Here is a 6,127-nt window from a genome sequence, read left to right as displayed (position 1 = left end):
ACCAGTGACTCCAGTTTGGCATTTTGCCAAAAGTTGCCATTAACCCCCATTGTACCCTTAAACACCACCAAAAATCCCTTGAAATTCTCTATAGACTCCAATGCATTTTGCCAAAATTTGCACTTTAAAGCCCACTGTACCCATAACCTCCAAAAGGCATTTGAATTTCCATTTCTCTAGTGACCAATATATTTTGCCAAAATTTGCCATTAAGGCCCACTGTACCCTTAAAAAAAAACACCAAAAATCCCTTGAAACTCTCCATAGACTCCAAAGCATTTTGCCAAAATTTGAAATTTAAAGCCCACTGAGTCCATAGAAAACTACCAAAAAGCCCTTTCATTTCTCGTTCTCCAGTGACTCCAATGCATTTTGCCAAAATCTGTCATTTAAAGCTTAGTGTGCCTCAAAAATCCACCAAAAATCCTTGGAAATTCGATTTCTCTACTGACTCCAGTGCATTTTGCCAAAATGTTCCATTTAAAGTCTACTGTTCCCCTAAAATCCATCAAAAAAATTCCTTGATATTCTTCCTTCAGTGACTCCAATGCATTTTGCCAAATTTAGAAATTTGCCAAAATTGTTCCTATGCCACAATTCTACTTTGGTACAACTGGGATAGCTACAATGATACTGAGTTGGCGTATAATACTAGAATACTAATACTATAATTTAATACTCTGCAGACCTGCCATTACCAAAACATACTGCTATTTTCTCCGCGTTTCGCCATGCCGCACTCTTTGTGCCACCATTCAACTCTTTGCTACGGCATATTATGCATGCTGCCGTCATCCCTTAAATTTCACTTCGGGCTGGTAAGGGTGATTTGGTGGGGGAAGTTGGATTGGGGAGAGGTCAAAGGGGCTTGCAACCCAACATGGGCAGGTTTTCCTAATGGTATTTTTTTTTTTGCCCAAATTTTGCCTAAGCAAGATGCATGGCGAAACAAGAGGCTAATTTCAATGGAGGAACAAACAATATTATCATTTTATATTATTTTTACGTTTATATACACACACACACACAACACTCTAGGCCAATGGGCTATATTCCCATGATTAATGGAGTAGGTGTTGTCCACATGGTGGACTCTCAAGGTGCCCACGACGTACAAGAGAAAGCAAAGTGGGTCTCATCAATGCTTATAACAAAGGTCAAACCCCTTCCAATCCAGCATTGGTGTCGCTTTAAATGGGTCTTTATACCTGGTGCACATGGCGGATTGGCCATCGAAGTGGTCACGTGACCAGGAGCCCGTCCCGCTGGTTCCCAATCATGAATAGACACTGCAAGCTGTCTATGGCAGCTTGAGAACCATGCTGGGAATGTGCATGCTCTCAGCACAGGAACCTTGGCCGTCCATGGAGATGTGGGCGTCATAGGCGTGCACACAGGGTGTGCCAGGTGTGCCTGGGCACACCCCTAATCACCCCATGTGGGGCAGACTCCCCGTTTAAACCCCTGTAACTTCGCCAAAGCCCCCTAACGGGGCTCCTAAAAATTTTTAAAAAGATTAAAAGAAATAAAAAAAATTGTAAAAAATTATTTTAAAAAATCAAACAATAAAAACTACTGACACCAGCCACTACCTTACTGACACCGGCCATGGCTCTACTGACACTGCCGCATGCACATACACTCATATGTGTTTGAGCTTTGGGGTGCACACCCTAATGCAATAGGCTGTACACACTGTTGGGCGTTAAAGTGATTATCCTCAAAGATGAACAAAGCATATCGCTATATAGTGTGTACTTGTCTCAGTCCAAAGCACGAAGTGTCATTTCTGCCTTGTTCCTCTGTGATCAGCATGAGTTCCTTCGGAGAGGTTTTTCTGACACCAAGAGGAAAAAAAGGTGACAGGGGAGGGAGCTCCAGCAAGCAGCCTGTGATTGACAACCTCAGCTCTGTTCCTGTGTGCTGTGTCAAGGGGGGGGGCATGTCCCTTCTCTCCAATCAGCTCTCACTGAGCACTGCAGAGTAACTCAGGCTCTCCACCTCCAGCTTTCTGAAAGCTTTATAAAATCTGTGCTTTCAGGAGCCTTCATGAGCCCATCACACAGCCTACCGCCTATGTACACAGCACTAAACAGGAGCTGCCAAAACTGCATGGAAAATGGTAACTTTGCCGGTTAAAGTAGAAGTAAACCCAGTTACCAAAATCCAATATAAGTTATACCGTGCAACCTTATAAAAAAATCTGCAGCTTTCAGTAAAATAATCCCTGGTGATCCTGCCACGAAGGTCCTTGTTCAGGCACTTCCTGTTAGAGGGTGACAACGCTTTGTGCCTGTCTAGCAATTGTGCTTCTGCGTTGTCACCCTGCCACAGGAGCTTTCAATGGAGACTACAAATGGACTAGATGCGTGCAGTTTCGAATCGAAATTTGGACAAAATTAGCATTCTTCAGAAATTCGGATGTATCTGAATTACAATGGCAATGAATTTATACAAATCCGAAATAACGGAAATTCGAAACAAATTCAAAATGTTTAAATTCTATGCAAATACTTTTAGAATTCGATTAAAATTTCCGAACGGAATAAAATAGAATAGAATATAAAAGAATAGAATTGAATAGAAAAGAATAGAATATAAAAAAATACAATAGAATACAGAAGAAAGAATATAACTATCTTCCGAAATTCAAATATCAAATAGAATAAATTTAGAACTGGAATAGAATAGAAAAAAGGAGAATATAATAGAATAGAAAGAATACAACCAGCTGCAGAAATTCGAAATTTCCAATAGAATAAATTTGAATTGAAAAGAATTATAGAAAAGAATAGAATAGAAAATAAAATAGAAGAGAATCGAAAAAGAATGTAAAAACAATAGAATAGAATAAAATAGATAGAATATAGCCAACTTCAGAAATTCCAATTTACAATAGAATGAATTTTAATAGAAAAGAATAAAATAGAAAAGAAAATAGAACAAAATAGAAATATAACCAGCTTCAGAAATTCAGATTTCAAATAGAACAAATTTCGAATTGAAATAGAATAGAAAAAAAGAGAATAGCATTACATAAGAATATAACCAACTTCAGAAATTCAAATTTACAATAGAATGAAGTTGAATAGAATAGAAAAGAATAAAAATAGAAAATAAAAGAACAGAATAGAAAAGTGAAAAAAAAAAATCAAATAGAATAAAATAGAAAGAATATAACCAACTTCAGAAATTCAAATTTCCAATAGAATGAATTTGAATATCATAGAAAATAAAAGGAGAATAGAAAAGAAAAAAGAAAAGAATTGAAAAAAACAAAAAAACAATAGAATAAAAATATAGAAAGAATATAACCATCTTCCGAAATTTAAATTTCAAATAGAATAAATTTGGATTAAAATAGAATATAGAAAAGAAATAGAAAAGAATTGAAAATCAATAGAATAAAATAGAAAGATTATAACCAACTTCAGAAACTAAAATTTACAATAGAATGAATTTGAATAGAAAATAAAATAAAATAGAATAGAAAAAAATAGAATAGAATAGAAAAGTGAAAAAAAAAAAAACAATAGAATAGAAGAAAATAGAAAGAATATAACAATCTTCCGAAATTCAAATTTCAAATGGAATAAAAAATTCTGAATTGGAATAGATAGAAAAAAAAAAGAGAATAGAAAAAAATAGAATATAACCAACTTCAGAAATTCAAATTTCCAATAGAATGAATTTGAATATCATAGAAAAGAATAAAATAGAATAGAAAAGAATAGAAAATAAAATAGAAAAGAATTGACAAAAAAAAAAACAATAGAATAAAAATTTGAAAGAATATAACCATCTTCCGAAATTTAAATTTCAAATAGAAAAAATTTGAATTAAAATAGTATATAATAGAAAAGAATAGAATAGAAATAGAAGCATAGAATAGAAATAAAAGCATAGAGTAGAAAAAAACAATAGAATGGAATAAAAGAATATAACCATCTTCCAAAATTTGGATTTCGAATAGAATTTGAATGGAATTTGCATTTTCGAAAATCGGTTGAATTGTGTTCAATTGGACCAAATTTGGAGAATTTGAATCAAATTCAAATAAAACAAATTCCGAAAACAAATTAAATAAATTTAACAAAGTTAACTAAACAAATTTATGTAAATAACAAAACAAATTTTTCCATTCTGCAGATATCTAAAGTGGACATTTCAACATACATTAACACAGGCATGGTCAATTGCTACCACCATCAGGAAACACGCCGTGAGGATATGCCATGCAACTATCACTGGCACGCATGTAGACAGGAAGGGGCTGTCAAGAGACGGCAGGAGATCAGCAGCACTGAGATATAACAAAGGATTAAAAAAAAAAAAAAAAAAAAAAAAAAAAACCCACAGTAAAAACAAGTAGTTTATATAAGAAAGAAAAGAAAAAATGGAAATTGAAAATACACCGTTATTTACCAATCTATGCATTTAGTTACGGTGTACAGTTATGGTAACCAGCTGTAAATACAATAGTGTATGAAATGGACAAACACATTTTTTGTACCAACACTTAATTGGTGTAGAAAATGTCACATATTACTAATATAAAAACATCACATGCATCACATGGCTTGAACAAGAATCTGTCCGCCAAACAATCATTGACTTTAATGTACAGATATAATATATTCTAGGTCTGCCATCTAGTGGTCCTTAGTGAAATTACACTCAGTTCATGCACAAAAAAAAAAAAAATTCCCCTATTCCGGTATAGCATACACAAAACAATAGTATTAAAGGATAACTAAACGCAAAAAAAAAAAAAAAAAGTCATATATTGCAGTTTACCAGTCCTTACATGTGGTGGCTGTACTGTTTTTTTCAGGCTTTAAAAATTGTTTAGGAAATGCAGAAAATGCCCACTGAGCCTGCTAGAAATGCAGTGTCCTTCCCATGATTATTATACAGGATTTATATAGCGCCAATAGTTTGCGCAGCGCTTTACAACATGAGGGCAGACAGTATGGGAACAATACAATTCAATACAGGAGGGATCAGAGGGCCCTGCTCATTAGAGCTTACAATCTAAGAGGCAGTTGAACAAGAAATCTTAAAGCAGAACTTAACTGTATCTGAGCACCAAAAACTGAAAATGCCATTTCATTTTAAATATTCATAGCAAAACCACCCATCCATCTATGTCTCCATCTTTTATTTTGTTGAGAAAGCACTTTCAAAAACAACTGCCCAGCATTTCTAGCCGCAGCCATCTTAAGAAGGGGAAGAGGATTTATGTAGTATTTACATCCTGGTATTCCATCTGCCCTTAGCTCAGGCATGAGGGTGTGCTTAGCCCTTCCTCCACATGATAGAAAAAAAATGCCATGAAGACTGCTGGATATATGCATTTTGGCCTAGGCCAGAAACCAGGAAGTAACTGAAGAAATGTAAAAAAAAAAAAAAGAAAGAAAAGCAAGTATATAATATACATATATCTTTCTATCCATTTACTGTTTTTACATCTCATTTATTTAACGCAATGTTATCTATCATGTGCAATCTACAAATCCCTTCACCCCCATGTATTGGAGATGAACAAAGGCAGACTAGTTTGTAGTCTAGCCTGGGTGACAACCATGGCTCCCTCTATAGATACACTAGGGAAAGGAGTATAGCCACTCAGGGACAGGTAATGTGTTATTTGCACAATCACCAGCTTATATGCCTAAATGATTACTCAGGTTAAAAAAGGACACGAGTCCATCTAATTGAAAAATAAAATTAAACATATATTAAATGAATTAAAAAAAATAATATATATATATATATTTTATTACAGGTACTGATATAGCGCTGTCAATTTACACAGCGCTTTACATATATAGTGTACATTCTAAGGTCCCTAACTCTCATACTACACACATGTACTAATTAAGTCAGGGACCAGTTCATCTACCAGCATGTCTTTGGATTGTGGGAGGAAACCTGAGCACCCGGAGGAAACAAACGCAAGTACAAGGAGAACATGTAAACTCTAGGCAGATAGAGAGAAAAAGAAAGATAGAGAGAAAAAGAAAGATGGATAGAGATAGAAAAAGATAGAAGATAGGAGAGAGAGAGAGAGAGAGAGAGAGAGAGAGAGAGAGAGAGAGAGAGAGAGAGGAGAGAGAGAGAGAGA

This window comes from Aquarana catesbeiana, linkage group LG09 (assembly GCF_042186555.1).
Source record: "Aquarana catesbeiana isolate 2022-GZ linkage group LG09, ASM4218655v1, whole genome shotgun sequence".
In the NCBI taxonomy this organism is placed as follows: domain Eukaryota; kingdom Metazoa; phylum Chordata; class Amphibia; order Anura; family Ranidae; genus Aquarana; species Aquarana catesbeiana.
This window is presented reverse-complemented; position numbering follows the sequence as displayed.